General features: G+C 46.3%; 1 pseudogene; it reads left to right on the top strand.

Annotated features, from left to right (window-relative positions):
* The first annotated feature begins 13,042 nt into the window (after nt 1-13,042).
* Nucleotides 13,043-13,965, top strand: LOC122554027 (uncharacterized; annotated as a pseudogene).
* Nucleotides 13,966-18,689: the final 4,724 nt, after the last annotated feature.

The raw sequence follows: 18,689 nt of genomic DNA, 5'->3' as shown, positions 1-18,689 counted from the left end.
TACAAGTATACCACCCTGGACACCTCGATTAGATTACTAGCAGGCATCTGTTGTTCTGTTCATAATCCACTGCAAACTGAATTAGATTCGAGTATGTAACTGACGACTGGGTATTTCTGTATGAAAATCGCTCAATTAGATTACAGTCTGTAACTCCCTCTTGGGTATCCGTTATTCTATGCATAAACCACTCCGAACCCCTTGATTAGATTACAGTCTGAAACTCAGTCCGCAGTATTGATTATTCAACATATAAACCATGCCAAACGCCTTGGTTAGATTCTAATCTGTAACTTACTCCTGGGTATGTGTTGTTGTGTTCATAAACCACCACGATCCTTCTAGATTAGATTCCAGTCTTCAGCTCTCTGACAGACATCTCTTTTTCTGTATATAAACCACATCAAACTGCTCAATTAGAGTCCAGGCTGTTACTCACTCTGGGTTATCTGTTATTCAATACATAAACCACACCGAACCAGTCGGGTTTGGTTCCTGTCTGTAATTTACTCCCGGGAATCTGTTATTCTGGATGTAAACCTGAACCCCTCGATTAGAGTCCAGTCTGTAACTCAGTCCGGGTGATCTTTTATTCTATATAAAAGCCACATGGAATCCCTCTCGAGTAAATTTTGATCTGTACATAAACCACCCGAATCCCTCGATTCGATTCCAGTCTGTAACTCCATTCTGGGCATGTGTTGTTCTTTATATAAAACACCACAAAATCCTCGTATTGATTCCAGTCAGTAACTTCATCCTGGAAATCTGGTATTCTCTATACAAACAATCCCGAAACTCTTAATTACATTCCAGTTTTGGAACTGACTCCCGGGTATCTGTTATTCTATGTGTGAGCCACTCTGAAAAGCTCAATTAGATTCCAGTCTGTACTTCACTCCTGGGTATCTGTTATTCGATTTATATACTAATCTGAAATCCTCCGTTAGTTTCCAGTCTGTAACTGACTCCTGGGTATCTATCATTCGATATATAAACCACCCCGAAGAACTCAGTTAGAAATCAATGTGTACCTCACTACCCTCCACCCACGCCCTCCACCTCCTCCAAGACTTCCGTTTCCCCGGCCCCCAATGCCTCATCTTCACCATGGATATCCAATCCCTCTACACCTCCATCCGCCATGACCAGGGCCTCCAAGCCCTCCGTTTTTTCCTCTCCTGACGTCCCCAACAGTACCCTTCCACCGACACTCTCATTCGTTTGGCCGAACTGGTCCTCACCTTAACAATTTCTCCTTTGAATCCCCCCACTTCCTCCAGACCAAAGGGGTAGCCATGGGCACACATATGGGCCCCAGCTATGCCTGTCTCTTTGTTGGCCACGTAGAGCAGTTGATCTTCTATAATTACACCGGCACCACTCCCCACCTCTTCCTCCGCTACATTGATGACTGCATTGGTGCCACCTTGTGCTCCCGCGAGGAGGTTGAGTAATTCATCAACTTCACCAACACATTCCACCCTGACCTTAAATTTGCCTGGACCATCTCTGACACCTCCCTCCCCTTCCTGGACCTCTCCATCTCCATTAATGACGACCGACTTGACACTGACATTTTTTACAAACCCACAGACTCCCACAGCTGCCTGGATTACACCTCTTCTCACTCTACCTCTTGCAAAAATGCCCTCCCGTATTCCCAAGTCCTCCGCCTCCGCCGGATCTGCTCCCAGGAGGACCAGTTCCACCACAAAACACACCAGATGGCCTCCTTCTTTAGAGACCGCAATTTCCCTTCCCACGTGGTTAAAGATGCATCTCATCTACATCCCGCACCTCCGCCCTCAGACCCCACCCCTCCAACCATAATAAGGACAGAACGCCCCTGGTGCTCACCTTCCACCCTACCAACCTTCGCATAAACCAAATCATCCGCCGACATTTCTGCCACCTTCAAACAGATCCCATCACTAGGGATATATTTCCCTCCCCACCCCTTTCCACCTTTCGCAAAGACCGTTCCCTCCGTGACTACCTGGTCATGTCCACGCCCCCCTACAAGCCACCTTCCCATCCTGGCACTTTCCCCTGCCACCACAGGAACTGTAAAACCTGTGCCCACACCTCCTCCCTCACCTCTATCCAAGGTCCTAAAGGAGCCTTCCACATCCATCAAAGTTTTACTTGCACATCCAGTAATATCATTTATTGTATCCGTTGCTCCCGATGTGGTCTCCTCTACATTGGGGAGACTGGGCGCCTCCTAGCAGAGCGTTTTAGGGAACATCTCCGGGACACCCGCACCAATCAACCACACCGCCCTGTGGCCCAACATTTCAACTCCCCCTCCCACTCTGCCGAGGACATGGAGGTCCTGGGCCTCCTTCACCGCCGCTCTCTCACCACCAGGCGCCTGGAAGAAGAACGCCTCATCTTCCACCTTGGAACACTTCAACCCCAGGGCATCAATGTGGACTTCAACAGTTTCCTCATTTCCCCTTCCCCCACCTCACCCTAGTTCTAAACTTCCAGCTCAGCACTGTCCCCATGCCTTGTCCGGACTTGTCCTACCTGCCTATCTCCTTTTCCACCTATCCACTCCACCCTCTCCTCCCTGACCTATCACCTTCATCCCCTCCCCCACTCATCCATTGTACTCTATGCTACTTTCTCCCCACCCCCACCCTCCTCTAGCTTATCTCTCCACGCTCCAGGCTCACTGCCTTTATTCCTGATGAAGGGCTTTTGCCCGAAACGTCAATTTCGAAGCTCCTTGAATGCTGCCTGAACTGCTGTGCTCTTCCAGCACCACTTATCCAGAACCCTGTATGTATTGTTCAGTATACAAATCACATCAAACCCCTCAATTAGATTCCAGTCTGTCTGTTGTTCTGCAATGTAAACCACCCTGAATCCTTAATTAGATTCCAGTCTGTAACTCACTCACGGGCATCTGTTATCTTGTGTATAAACTACCGAATAACCCTCTGTAAGACGCTCCCAGGGATTTGTTATTCTACATATATATATGTGAACCTCTCTATTAGAACTAACCGGAACCTCTCTATCATATTGCAGTCTGTTACTGAGGACCGGAGATCTGTTACTGCATATATAAACCACTCTGAAAACTCCTCAATTAGATTCCAGTCCGTAACTTTCCCCTCTGGTGTTTCTCCTCTCTCACCCTAAACCTATCCCTTCTCGTTTTAGACTTCCCAACCGTGGGGAAAGTATCTACCCTATATATGCCCCTCATGATTTTATATATTCCTGTTAGATCACCCCACAGTCTCCTATGCTGCAGAGAAAAAAGTCCCAGACTATCCAACCACTCCTTACAACACAAACCATCCAGCCCAGGCAGCACTCTCATAAATCTTTTCTGCACTTTTTTTATTTCAAGAATATACTTTATTCATAAAATATTTTGATGATCTGTACAATTGGTCATGCCATACATCCGTAAACATTCCATTTCTTGGTATACAGAGACAGAGTAATCATTCATATATACAGGTCTGTACGATTACATATTTAGCTGAGGCGTCAGCAGAGCCCAAATTACTGCGTGGGCCCCCTGTTCTTCTTAGGCAGGCAGATGTTACATGGTGGTCTTTCCCCACTGCGCCTTGGCGGCAGCTGCCCCAAACTTCAGTGCGTCCCTCAACACGTGGTCCTGGACCTTGGAATGTGCCAGTCTGCAGCACTCAGTTGGGGTCAACTCCTTCAGCTGGAAGATCAACAGGTTTTGGACCGCGGTAAAAACAATGACTGCAGATGCTGGAAACCAGATTCTGGATTAGTGGTGCTGGAAGAGCACAGCAATTCAGGCAGCATCCGAGGACAGGCAAAATCGACGTTTCGGGCAAAAGCCCTTCATCAGGAATAAAGGCAGAGAGCCTGAAGCATGGAGAGATAAGCTAGAGGAGGGTGGGGGTGGGGAGAGAGTAGCATAGAGTACAATAGGTAGGTGGGGAAGGAGATGAAGGTGATAGGTCAGGGAAGAGAGGGTGGAGTGGATAGGTGGAAAAGGAGCTGGGCAGGTCGGACAAGTCCGGACAGGTCGAGTTACTGGAGGTTAGAAACTAGGATGAGGTGGGGGAAGGGGAAATGAGGAAACTGTTGAAATCCACATTGATGCCCTGGGGTTGAAGTGTTCCGAGGCGGAAGATGAGGCGTTCTTCCTCCAGGCGTCTGGTGGTGAGGGAGCGGCGGTGAAGGAGGCCCAGCACCTCCATATCCTCGGCAGAGTGGGAGGGGGAGTTGAAATGTTGAGCCACTGGGCGATCTGGTTGATTGATGCGGGTGTCTCTGAGATGTTCCCTAAAGCGCTCTGCTAGGAGGCGTCCAGTCTCCCCAATGTAGAGGAGACCGCATCGGGAGCAACGGATACAATAGATGATATTAGTGGATGTGCAGGTAAAACTTTGATGGATGTGGAAGGCTCCTTTAGGGCCTTGGATGGAGGTGAGGGAGGAGGTGTGGGCACAGGTTTTGCAGTTCCTGCGGTGGCAGGGGAAAGTGCCAGGATGGGAGGGTGGGTCGTAGGGGGGCGTGGACCTGACCAGGTAGTCACGGAGGAAACGGTCTTTGCGGAAGGCGGAGAGGGGTGGGGAGGCTTCCGCAAAGACCGTTTCCTCCGTGACTACCTGGTCAGGTCCACGCCCCACTACGACCCACCCTCCCATCCTGGCACTTTCCCCTGCCACCGCAGGAACTGCAAAACCTGTGTCCACACCTCCTCCCTCACCTCCATCCAAGGCCCTAAAGGAGCCTTCCACATCCATCAAAGTTTTACCTGCACATCCACTAATATCATCTATTGTATCCGTTGCTCCCGATGCGGTCTCCTCTACATTGGGGAGACTGGACGCCTCCTAGCAGAGCGCTTTAGGGAACATCTCTGAGACACCCGCATCAATCAACCAAATCGCCCAGTGGCTCAACATTTCAACTCCCCCTCCCACTCTGCCGAGGATATGGAGGTGCTGGGCCTCCTCCACCGCCGCTCCCTCACCACCAGACGCCTGGAGGAAGAACGCCTCATCTTCCGCCTCGGAACACTTCAACCCCAGGGCATCAATGTGGATTTCAACAGTTTCCTCATTTCCCCTTCCCCCACCTCATCCTAGTTTCTAACCTCCAGTAACTCGACCTGTCCGGACTTGTCCGACCTGCCCAGCTCCTTTTCCACCTATCCACTCCACCCTCTCTTCCCTGACCTATCTCCTTCCCCACCTACCTATTGTACTCTATGCTACTCTCTCCCCACCCCCACCCTCCTCTAGCTTATCTCTCCATGCTTCAGGCTCTCTGCCTTTATTCCTGATGAAGGGCTTTTGCCCGAAACGTCGATTTTGCCTGTCCTCGGATGCTGCCTGAGGTTTTGGACCGCCAGAGAGCGTCCTTCACCGAGGTGATGATCTTCCAGGCACAGTTGATGTTCGTCTCGGGGAACAGGCCGTAGAGCACGGAGTCCCGCGTCACGCGCTGCTCGGGACGAATCTCGACAAACACCACTGCATTCCTCTCCGGACTTCTTCTGCATAGGCACATTCCAGAGGGAGGTGTGTGACAGTCTCGTTCCCCCCGCAGCCGCTTCGAGGGCTGCGTGCGGTGCAAGATAGAGTCCTGGGGTGCATAAAGGATCTCACAGGCAGAGGCCTTCTCACCACGAGCCAAGCCATGCCTTGGTGCTTGTTGGAAAGTTCTGGCGATGAGGCATTCTGCCAAATGACTTTGACAGTCTGCTCAGGGAACTGTTCGATAGGATCCACCCTCTCCTTTTCCCGAAGGGTCTCAAGGACACTATGTGCTGAACACTTCCTGATGGACTTGTGGTCAAAGGTGTTTTTCTTAATAAACTTCTCCACAAAGGTGATACGGAACGGTCCAACTACTCAGAGCGTTCCGCAGCAGCGAGGCCAGGCCCATCCTTCGCAACACCGGGGACAGGTAGAACCTCAGTACGTAGTGACACTTGGTGTTTGCGTACCGGGGATCCACGCACAGCTTGATGCAGCCACACACTAAGGTGGCCATCAGGGTGAGGGTGGCATTGGGTGTATTTTTTCCCCCGTTGTCCAGATCTTTGTACAGTGAGTCCCTTCAGACCCGGTTCATCTTTGACCTCCAAATGAACTGGAAGATGGCCCAGGTGACTGCAGTGGCACAGGTTCTGGGAATAGGCCAGACCTGTGCCACATATAACAGCAATGACAGTGCCTCACACCTGATGACTAGGTTTTTTCCCGCGATGGAGAGCGATCGTAGCTTCCATCTGCCCAGTTTCTGCCTCACTTTGCTGATACACTCCTCCCAAGACTTGGCGCACGCCCTAGCCCCCCCCGAACCAAATACCCAGCACCTTCAGGTGGTCGGTCCTGACGGTGAAGGGGATCGAGGATTGGTTGGCCCAGTTTCCGAAGAGCATGGCCTTGCTCTTGCCTCGGTTTACCTTGGCCCCCGAGGCCTGTTCGAACTGGTCACATATGCACATGAGTCTGCGCACGGGCAGCGGATCCGCTGCCAGGAATAGTCACCCCTATCAGGCTTGCATCCTTCCTGATGGACTCGGCAAATGGCTCTATGCAGCACACAAACAAGGCAGAAGAGAGAGGGCAGCCCTGCCTGACTCCAGATCTGACTGGGAAGCTATCTGATTCCCACCCATTGATTGAGACTGCACTGACAATGTTGGTGTAGAGCAGTCTGATCCAATTGCAGATTCCCTCCCCAAAGCCCATTTTGGAGAGAACATCTCTCATATACCTGTGTGATACCCTGTCAAAGGCTTTCTCCTGGTCCAGGCTGATCAGGCAGATGTCCAATCCTCTGTCCTGCACGTAGGCAATCGTATCCCTGAGGAGTGCGAGACTCTCAGCGATCTTCCTGCCCGATACAGCACAGGTTTGGTCAGGGTGAATCACCGACCCCAGAGCAGACCTGACTCGGTTGGCGATTACCTTTGACAGAATTTTATAATCCGCATTCAACAGTGAGATTGGTCTCCAATTTTTGAGTTCCTCCCTCTCCCCCTTCCGCTTGTAGATGTGGGTGATGATGCCTTTCCTCATGGATTCACTCATGGTACCTGCCCGAAGCATACTGACATACACCTCCAGCAGGTCCTGGCCAATGTCCTTTCTATACTAAGGTGACCAGAACTGCATGGTCTCATCAACATCTTATATAGCTTCAACAAGACGTCCCATCTCCTATACTCAATGCTCTGACCAATGAAAGCTAGTATGCTGAAAGCCTTCTTCACCGTCCTGTCGACCTGTGACTCTATTTTCATGCAGCTGTGAACCTGTACCTTTGTTCCCCAGGGCTCAACCTTTGACTGTGTAAGTCCTATCCTGGTTTAACTTACCAAATGCAGCAGATTACATTTAACAAAATTAAACTCCATCTGCCATTCCTCAGTCCACAAACCTATGTGCTCTTGTTAAAAGCAAATTACTGCGGATGCTGGAATCTGAAACCAAAAGAGAAAATGCTGGAAAATCTCAGCAGATCTGGCAGCATCTGTAAGGAGAGGAAAGAGCTGACGTTTCGAGTCTAACTGACCCTTTGGCAAAGCTTTGACAAAGGGTCAGTTAGACTCGAAACGTCAGCTCTTTCTCTCCTTACAGATGCTACCAGACCTGCTGAGATTTTCCAGCATTTTCTCTTTTGGTTTCATGTGCTCCTGTGGTGGTTTCTGGGAGGATTTGACATTATTGGTACCAATAGTCTTTGTTCTTCTTTCAACCTGATGTGGCGGAACTCTTCATGTTCCCCCAGGAAGATGGTGTGGCTCATCTCCCTGGATCTTCCCTCTCCTAATGTTCCTACTTTGGGGGGGGGTTGGGGGGGCGAGCCGTCAATGCTATGTCAATCATTTGTCTAACCACACTTAGCAATGGCCATGGATAAGCGACTCATGAGTCAGATGTCCCTTGCCAACCTCTAACTGAAGGTTCGTTTATCATGTTTTCGAAGAACAAATGGTTCTTATTTTCGTCGCACAACATTAATGTTTGAGTACACTGTCTTGTAAGTAAAAACCTCTTATGATCTCACTTCTGTTTTCATGTACAGATTTCTTTACAATTGCAGGAGTGTGAGAAACAAAAGCTCACTCACTTTAATAATTTCAGTCCGAGACTAATTTCTGATCAGCCATTTATTTGTACACCTATAGATGGGTGCTTTGTCTAATTACCTGGTAAGACAAAATGCACACCAAATCCAACAAACTCTCGAAATTTATACAGTTTGAATCCCCATATTTTTCCTTATTGCATTGTTTGTTCCCTGCTTCGCTTACGTCACTCATTTCCTTAAGACTTATCCCACAACTTCTGTTTATCCTGTTTTGTCCGTGACAAACTCTTATCTCTGACTCCCATAAGGGTGTTTGACGTCAGTCTATTATAGATTATTGATTAGGCATATCTTTTCTTCTATCAGCATCTATTTCCATCCAGAGGCCACTTTGACCTCTTTGATTAGGGTTTGTTCCTGTGTCCCCGTGTAAGGGGGAAACAGATGCTTTCCTGTTTGCCCATATATCCACCATTGTTCTGTATTCACGTCTCATGCTTTCTTTTTGCTGAATATGTATTTTCTCATTCCTATTCTGTATCAGAATTTATACTTGCAGAAATAACATTAATTCATTTATATCCCACAAGGAGGCATCTTACTAATATGATATAATTAGAGATGGTCTTGTGTCGACAGGAAATACCAAATATGGAATGCTGAGTTAACACAGGTTTCAGGCCAACACCCACCATAGCAACAGGATTACTGCTATCATGAGACTCAGTTGTGAATTTCTGTTACTCTGATATTAAACTTCCTGTAGTAATGTGCTGATTCAGATCTTCCTTCCTAACACAAGCACATATCCCATTTGACTTCCAGTTTATAATACAGCAAAAATAAAATCCCAACAGTGCAGACTGTCCAAAATTGAAACCTTGATGTCCTTCACCCTTAATTGAACAACTCCCTCTCCACACAAACACGACCACCACGTTCCCGCCTGTATTGTTCCGAATGGTGAGGGATCAGTATTCTGACCCGCCCCCCGTTCATTCTGATTGGCCGGAGGACCAGCTGCTCGAGCTCTGTCCTCCAGCTTGACCTCTTTTCCTATTGGGCCGATGCTGCCGTCAATCAGCCCGAACCAGGGAGAGCCTCAACATGCGCAGTGACGTTTCTACACTGGGTCGCTGATGGTTAATTTTGCATTTGACCGATGCACAAACAGTGAGTTCAAGCCAACGGCAGGGAACGATGCATCAGGAGCAAGTGCAGAGTCACTAACACATGGATTCAATTCACACCCCCTGGCTAAGGCCTCTCCTTACAATCTCCCCTTTGTCTGAGGAGGGGCAAACCTCCGGAAAAACCACAACTCTCGTCTCTGTAATTATAGAACAACCCCAGGGTCTGATAAGACGATGGTGACATTACCCTTATTGATGAGCTGGAGTGACATTAGAGGAAGGAGCCAGTGTCACTCAGTGAGCAGAGTGCTGTTGGATCAATGATGTGCGAGGGGAATGCAGATTTGTGATGTTTCATATCCAGCTGCAACCCTGGTCCTTCTAGGTGGTGGGGGTTGGAGGTTTAGAAATCGTGTCAAAATATCTAGTCAACTAGCAGATGGAGTTTAATTTAGGTAAATACGACGTGCTGCATTTTGGAAAAGCAAATCAGAGCAGGACTTATACGCTTAATGGTAAGGTCCCGGGGAGTGTTGCTGAACAAAGAGATCTTGGTGTGCAGGTTCATAGCTCCTTGAAAGTAGAATCACAGGTAGATAGGATAGTGAAGAAGGCATTTGGTATGCTTTCATTTATTGGTCAGAGCATTAAGTACAGGAATTGGGAGGTTATGCTGTTGCTGTACAGGACACTGGTTAGGCCACTTTTGAAATATTGGAGGGATGTTGTAAAACTTGAAAGAGTTCAGAAAAGATTTACAAAGATGTAGCCAGGCTTGGAGGGTTTGAGCTATAGGGAGAGGTTGAATAGGCTGGGGCTGTTTTCCTGGAGTGTGGAGGCTGAAGGGTGACCTTATAGAGGTTTATGAAATCATGAGGGGCATGGATAGGATGAATAGATTTTGCGTGTGGTGGGGGATTCCAGAACTAGCGGGCATAGGTTTAGGATGAGAGGGGAAAGATATAAAAAGGATCTAAAGGGCAACCTTTTCACACACAGGGTGATGCGTGTATGGAATGAGCTGCCAGAGGAAGTGGTGAAGGCTAGTACAATTGCAGCATTTAAATGGGTATATGAATAGGAAGAGTTTAGAAGGATATGGGCCAATGCTGAAAAATGGAACTACATTAGGTTAGAATACCAAGTCGGCATGGATGAGTTGGACCAAAGGGTCTGTTTCCGTGCTGTACATCTCTACGACTCGAAGGTCGAGATGTACAAAATGCTTCTCCTTCATTGCTGCCTTTTAAATACCTGTCTCTTTCTACAAAGACTGCAATTTCCCCTCCCACATGGTCAACAATACCCTCCAGCACACTTCATCCACTTTCAGCACCTCTGTCCTTAAACCCCACCCCTCCAACTGCAACAAGGACAGACCCCCCCTCCGCAATCCTCACTTTCCACCCCACCATCCTCCGGATACATCATTTTATCCTCCGTCATTGCCACCATCTACAAACAGACCCCATCACCAGGGATATATTTCACTCCCCACCCCTATCTCAGTTACTAGTGGTGCACCGCAAGGATCAATTTGGGGCCACTGCTGTTTGTCATTTTTATAAATGACCTGGATGAAGGCGTATAAGGATGGGTTAGTAAATTTGCAGATGACACTAAGGTCAGTGGAGTTGTGGATAGTGCTGAAGGATGTTGCAGGTTACAGAGAGACATAGATAAGCTGCTGGGTTGAGAGGTGGCAAATGGAGTTTAATGCAGACAAGTGTGAGGTGATTCACTTTGGAAGTAGTAACAGGAATGCAGAGTACTGGGCTAATGGTAAGATTCTTGGTAGTAAAGCTGAACAGAGAGATTTAGGTGTCCACTGAAAGTTGCCACCAGGTGGACAGGGTTGTTAAGAGAACATACAGTGTGTTAGCTTTTATTGTTAGAGGGGTTGAGTTTCGGAGCCATGAGATCATGCTGCAGCTGAACAAAATGCTGGTGCAGCTGCATTTGGAGTATTGGATACAGTTCTGGTCACTGCATTATAGGAAGCATGTGGAAGCTTTGGAAAGGGTTCCTAGGATATTCCTGGTATGGAGGGAAAGTCTTTTGAGGAAAGGCTGAGGGACTTGTGGCTGTTTTCGTTGGGAGAGGATTGATAGCTGACTTAATTAAGACTAGATTACTTACAGTGAGGAAACAGACCCTTCGGTCCAAGAAGTCCACATTGACCCGCCGAAGCGCAACCCACCCAGACCCATTCCCCTACATTTACCCCTTCACCTAACACTACGGGCAATTTAGCATGGCCAATTCACATAACCTGCACATTTTTGGACTGTGGGAGGAAACCGGAGCACCCGGAGGAAACCCACACAGACACGGGGAGAATGTGCAGACTCCACACAGTTAGTCGCCTGAGGCGGGAATTGAACCCGGGTCTCTGGCGCTGTGAGGCAGCAGTGCTAACCACTGTGCCACCATGCGTATAAGATAATCAGAGGGTTAGATAGCGTGGACAGTGAGAGCCTTTTTCCTCATGTGAAGGCTAGCACAAGGGGACAGCTTTAAATTGAGGGGTGATAAATATGGGACAGATGTCAGAGGTAGTTTCTTTACTCAGAGTAGTAGGGGCGTGGAGCGGCCTGCCTACAACAGTAGTAGACTTGCCAACGTAAAGGGCATTTAAGTGGTCATTAGACAGACATATGGATGAAAATGGATTAGTTTAGTTTAGATGGGCTTCAGATTGGTTTCACAGGTCAGCGCAACAGCGAGGGCCAAAGGCCCTGGACTGTGCTGTAATGTTCAATGTTCTATCTGTGTTCCATAAAGACCATTCCCTCCGTGACTCTCTTGTTAGGTTCACACTCACAGTCCACCCCACCCAACCCACCCTGCATTCCTGGCACCTTTCCCTGCTACCTCAAGAATTGCAAAACCTGCGCCCACACCTCCACACTTACTTCTGTCCAAGGTCCCAAAGGATCCTTCCACATCCATCATTAATTTACCTATACTTCTACACATGTCATCAACCTTGTCTGTTGCTCTGGATGTAGTCTCTTCTACATTGGGGACACAGGATGCCAACATGTGGAATGTTTCAGAAAATATCTCTGGGATACAGGCACAAAACAACTCCACCGTCCCATGGCTGAACGTAATAACTCCCCTCCAACTCTGAAATGGACATACAAGTCCTGGGCCTCCTCCACTGCCAAACCCTAATCACCCAACACCTGAAGGAGGAATGCCTCGTCTTCCACCTTGGGACCCTTCAAACATGAGGGATCAATGTGGATTTCACCAGTTTCCTCATTTTCCCTCCCCCACCTTATCCCAGATCTAACTTTCCAACTTGGCACCGCCCTCTTGACCTGTCATACCTATCCAGTTTCCTTCCCACCTATCTGTTCCACCCTCCTCTCCGACCTCTCATATTCACCCCAATTCATCTACCTATTGCATTCTAGCTACCTTTCCCCACTCCAACACACCTCCCTTTTATCTCTCAGCTCCCTTGGGTCACAGGCCTCATTCTTGATGAAGGGCTTTTGCCTGAAACATTGATTCTCCTGCTCAGATGCTGCCTGACTGGCTGTGCTTTACCAGCGCTACGCTCTTCAATTCTGTCTCCTTCTATGGCTTTGTGCAAACACTGTCTAGTTTCCTTCCCTGAAATATACTTATGAATGTGTTGAATTTTAACTATCATCCAGCAATTTTCATGGTAATTTTGCTCCACAGAAGACCAGATTAATGTGGTTCAATTTGACAATATGTCTCTATTTTTCTGGGTACTCTCACAATCTTTTTTTTCTTCAAAGGGGCTTTTGCAATCAGAGAAACCACATCCAGGATTTTGACCATGGAGGGAAAAAGCACTGAGCACACTTTGGAGAAATTGAATGCATGTTCTGTATGCAGACAAGTATTTGATCATTCATCTGACCAATCAAAACACCAGTGCAATGACACTAGGAAGAGGTTGTGGAAATATGAGGAATGCGGAAAGGAATGTCTTTACCCATCCCAGCTGAAACTTCATCAACGCAGTCACACTGGGGAGAAGCCATTTATTTGTTCTGTGTGTGGGAAAGGATTCACTCAGTCATCCCAGCTGTTGACACATCAGCGAACTCACAGTGGGGACAAACCATTCATCTGCTCTGTGTGTGGAAAAGGCTTTGCTGATATATCCCACCTGTTCAAACACCAGCGACTTCACGCTGCGGACAGACCATTGACCTGCTTGGAGTGTGGGAAAGGATTCATTCAGTCATCCAATTTTCTGAGACACCAACGTGTTCACACTGGAGAGAAGCCATTCACCTGCTCTGTTTGTAGGATAGGATTCACTCGCTCATCCAGCCTGCTCAAACACCAGCAAGTTCACACTGGGGAGAGACCATTCACTTGCTCTGAGTGTGGGAAAGGATTCACTCGCTCATCCTACATGCTGATATACCAGCAAGTTCACACTGGAGAGAAACCATTCACCTGTTCTGAGTGTAGAAAAGGCTTTGCTGATTCATCCCACCTGCTGTTACACCAGCGAGTTCACACTAGGAAGAAACTGTACAACTGCTCTGAGAGTGGAAAGGGATTCATTCAGTCATCCAACCTACACAGCCACCAGCGAGTTCACACTGGAGAGAGACCGTTTGCCTGCTCCACGTGTGGGAAAGGATTCACTCAGTCAGCACACCTACGAACACACCGGCGAGTACACACGGGAGAGAGGCCATTCACTTGCTCAGCGTGTGGGAAGGGATTCACTCGATTACCCCACCTACTAATACACCAGCAAATTCACAAATAACCACAGCTGAAGGATTTGCTGTTCATCACACCAAGGAATGAACTATGGTCATTGGGCTGTTTTTACTGATATTAATAAGTCTTGCTCTACTAAAGGTGCTGTTACTGGAGATATAATTGGAATTGAATTTTGTATAGTAATGACTGCGTCACTGCACTCTAGCCGCAGGGTAGAGACTATTCAGCTGGGAATTCACAACGGAATTTTCTGATATATCTGGTCTGTTGAAACACCAATAAGCAACTGCAGGATTTGGAATTTAATCTATTGATGTATGTTTTCTGGGGTCTGTTTCAGATGATGTGTTTAAGCAGCACTAGTCTGGTAGCAGATTATTTTCTTTCAAATAACTCTACCTCCTCTCTCCTCCACTCTCAACTTCAACAAGTATGAGGATCTGACTGAGCGTCTTTCTCAAAAAGATTGATTTAAAGCAGTCTCTGTAACTAAAGTGGCAACAGTGAAATTACCATTGAAAAGAAATGCTGCAGAAATTAACAACAGTCTGTCTTACTAAATTACTTCAGGGAAGGAGGTCTTCAGAAATTGTCTAGTCTGGCCTATACATGACTCCAGAGCACAGCTGTTTTCTCTGAAAAGGCTAAACTACCCAAAATTGCATAAAAGACTCGAGGAAAACCAAAAGAAACACTGGCATCAACCTGAACACCAGAAACAAGAACAGCAAACCCAGTGCCATTGACTGTGCAAAGTTCTCCTTCATAATACCAGAAGATTTGACACAAAATTGGGAAAGCCGTGTCACAGATTGGTTAAGTCACAGCCTGTTAGAGTCGCATTCATGACATTTAACAGTACAGACAATGCCGAATTCAGTAATATAGACATTTGTCGGACCACCTACAGCGTATTGATTTAGATTTTTATTGTCACATGTACTCAAGTACAGGAGTACAGCAAAAAGTGTATAATGTTGTCATAGATGGTGCCATCTTAGATACCTACCTTGGTACCTAAATCTTAAAAAAAAAGTTATGTACAAAGTAGTAAGAGAAATGTGACCCAAAAATTACTTCATAGAATAGTAGACAAATAAAGAAATAGGTTATAGACTACATTAAAGTCTTTCGTAGTGGATGTACGTTTGCTCGCTGAGCTGGAAGGTTCATTTTCGGACGTTTTGTCACCATACTAGGTAACATCATCAGTGAGCCTCTGGTGAAGCACTGGTGTGATTTTCTGCTTTCTATTTATGTGTTTAGGTTTCCTTGGGTTGGTGATGTAATTTCCTGTGTTTGTGATGTCACTTCCTGTTTTATTTCTCAGCGGGTAGTCGATGGGATCCAAATCGATGTATTTGTTGATAGGGTTCCGGTTGGTATGCCATGCTTCTAGGAATTCTCTATTTGGCTTGTTCTAGGATGGGTGTGTTGTCCCAGTCAAAGTGGTGTCCTTCCTCATCTGTATGTAAGGATACTAGCAATAGTGGGTTATGATAGTGGGGCATCACTGCAGGAAATGACATCACCAACCCAAGGAAATCTAAACACATAAATAGAAAGTGGGATATCTAAACACATAAATAGAAAGTGCTTTACCAGAGGCTCACTGATGATGATACCTAGTATGGTGACAAAGTGTCTGAAAATGAACCTCCCAACTCAGTGAGCAAATTTATATCCAGAACCTCAACCTGAACTACAAATCTTCTCCAGTCTTCCATAGCTTCAACTCTGAAAATAAAAGAACAAATTGAAAGTTCCACAGGCTTTGATGAGTCCTCCACTTATCTGCTCTTCAGGAGACCTCAGCTGATTGTTCTCAGCACCAGTGCTGCAATTACTGTCGCTGCTGCTGAAACTGCTGCCCTCTCCGATCTTCTCTGGCACCTCGAGAACACACCCGGGCAGGATCTACTTTCACGCCAAGCTGAGACATTGCTATAAGTTGCTGTGAGACCGGCTGACGTACCGCCAAGAGACCAGGCTGACAGTCACCGAGAATCCAGGTCAGGACCTGCCACGAGCTGCTGAGAGACCTGGCCGGCACCCATCACGAGAGACTAGGCTGAGACTTGTCACAAGGAAGATAAACACCCAGAAGGGGAAAATACAAGAAAGGTAGAGAAAAAAAGGAAAAATGAGAAGGAAACAAAAATAAACAGAGTGGAGAATCCCGTTTTGCAGCATCTTACTCTGCTGAGTGTGTGTTCCGTTCTGGCACCTTCAGGATTTTAAATTCTGTAGTTGTTTCTCCAAAACCTCTGCAGAGTTTTGACACTAACTCACAAACCTGCACTCTCCACATATGACAAGGACAAGGGTAGCAAATTTATGTGAACACCATCACCTCCAAGCCTCAGACCATCAAATAGTTGATGAGCTCATAATTTGTCCATTTAAGATTGGGAAGGCTTAAAGCCACTGCCATCGTATCCCACTAGAAACTGCACTTCAGTATCACTATCTTACCTCTCTCTCTTTGGCAACTGTCTGAAGCTGAATTTGATTGTTCACAAAATATTTCACCCCACGATGACTTTCCACCTATATAATCCCATCATCACCAAGTTTGCCTATTTCAGTAACATCATAGAACCCCACCCTAGTCTCAGCTTATCTGGTGCTCAAACTCTCATCTATTCCTTTGTCACTACTGGACCCAATTATCATAACTGTTATGACTCCAGCTGATGGTTAACTGGACAATTCACATCTGAGAATGTAACCTGGCTTGATAAATGTTTCTCATGTTGTTAGTTGATGAGCATACTAGTCTATCACTGCTCCATATTCATGTTTTCTTTTACACAACAGAACAGAGTGTATTCCATTAAAGTTGAAAGAGAACAAGCCATCCAAACATCAAGGGCAATTCTTCCTTTTCTGCTGCCACACTGCCACATCAATGTGACATTTGATGTGAAAGGCAAACACAGCTTGATGGGGCAGGTTGTCTGCATTCTGAAGAATGGGCAACAAGTTTCCCTTAGTCATTCCTAACATTTCCCCTAGGAAATGGTAATCACATATCTGTATCAGTGCCCAGTGCCCCCAGTCAAAATGACAGCTGTTAACTTCGGGCCTTGTCTCTGGACGATAGCTTCCATACTCCAATGTATCCTTGCTCTGTGCAAACAGCACAACAAGGATTTACACCTTACATACTATGTTCACGAAACCTTTCCATCCACTCACCCAATCCATCTCCCCTTTCTGTCTGCCTCAGTCCTCACATTTTTGGAGATAAGAAAGGAAATTATTTGTTGTCAGTGTTTGCTCCACGTGTGCTCTATTCACTATCAATTCTGTGCCTGTGCAATGGGCTCAGATTCTGTTAATCGGACACTTGCTGTGGAATGCTGAGTACAACAGCTGCTGTGAGAACTGCAAAGATTTATCTGCAGACTTGCTTTTTTGAATGGGATGCAGATAATAATACAGATATCCCTCAAACCAGAGATTAATATCATAATATAATATAAATCTTCAGCTTTAAGAAGGAATCCATCAGTACATCATTTTTGGAGTGTGGTGTGCAAACAGCAGAAGAGTTATTATTATAGAATCAGATTCTCTAAGATCATAACTGATCTGTCCTAGGCTTCAACTCCTCTTTTGTGCCAATTCGACATAGCCTTCAACTCCTTGATATTTCAAGAATCTAGCTGCCACTTGTATAAATGCTTTTGTTGATCTAAACTCCACGATTCTGGTGGTTGAGAAATCCAGGAGTTCATTTCACTCATAGCAGAAATTCTTTTGCAAATCAGTTATAGTTTAATGTACGTTGGTCCCCCATATCGGGATTCCTCCACCCAGTGGAAAGATCTTCTCATTTTCAGTCCTGTCAAGACTCCCAGGAATTCTGTATGTTTCAATAAGATCTCCCTTCATTCTTTTGAAGGCTAGTTAACACATAATTTCTTGAATATATGGACAAAAACTGTAAATAGTATGCCAGAAGCAGCTTCAATAACACCTGTACAGTCATAACAAGACATCCCTAGGTTTAAGTCCCAGCCCTTAGCAATTAAAGCCAAAATGCAATTTTCATAAGTTGCTGCACCATGCATTAAATACTATCTGTTTGACGACTTGAGATAACAATGGTGCAAGCAACATATAAAGTAAATCAGCTTGCAGCCAAAATTCCCACAGGACTGTGTCATGGAGTATGGTGATTGGGGAGTAAAACAAAACAATGAAGTTTTCTTTCCTGACTGGCCTATGAACCACTAAGCTTTTGGTTAACAGCCGAACACATTGACCAACTGTCCTATCCAAACACTTCACTTCCTACTTGTCCACATTGAATTCCATTTGCCATTGATCAGTCCATCTGACCAGGTTATGTATATTATTCTGTAAGATAAGGCTATCCTCTTCACTATTTAGCACATCACAAATTTTGTAACATGGCATCATAGAGACTGAAAGTGCAGAGTTAGGCCCTTTGGCCCAAACCGGCCCATGCTGACCAAAATGTTCATCAATACTAACCCCATTTCCCTGAACTTGGCTCATATCTTTCTAATCCTTTCCTATCCACGTATTTGTCTAAATGCCTTTTAAATGTTATTAATGTACCTGCCTCAACAACGTCCGCTGGCAGCTCATTCCACATGCATACCACCCGGTGTAAAAAGGTTGTCCCTCAGGTTCCTTTATTCTTTTCCCTCTTACCTTACACTAATGCCCTCTAATCCTTGATTCCCCAACTCTGGGAAAAAGACTGCACCTGTGAATTAATAGATCAGCCCG

The sequence above is a fragment of the Chiloscyllium plagiosum genome, unplaced genomic scaffold (assembly GCF_037043375.1).
Source record: "Chiloscyllium plagiosum isolate Xiang-an unplaced genomic scaffold, Cpla_swu_hap1 HiC_scaffold_8, whole genome shotgun sequence".
Taxonomy (NCBI): domain Eukaryota; kingdom Metazoa; phylum Chordata; class Chondrichthyes; order Orectolobiformes; family Hemiscylliidae; genus Chiloscyllium; species Chiloscyllium plagiosum.
The sequence above is the reverse complement of the archived record's forward strand: the minus strand, read 5'-3'. Positions and strand labels throughout refer to the sequence as shown.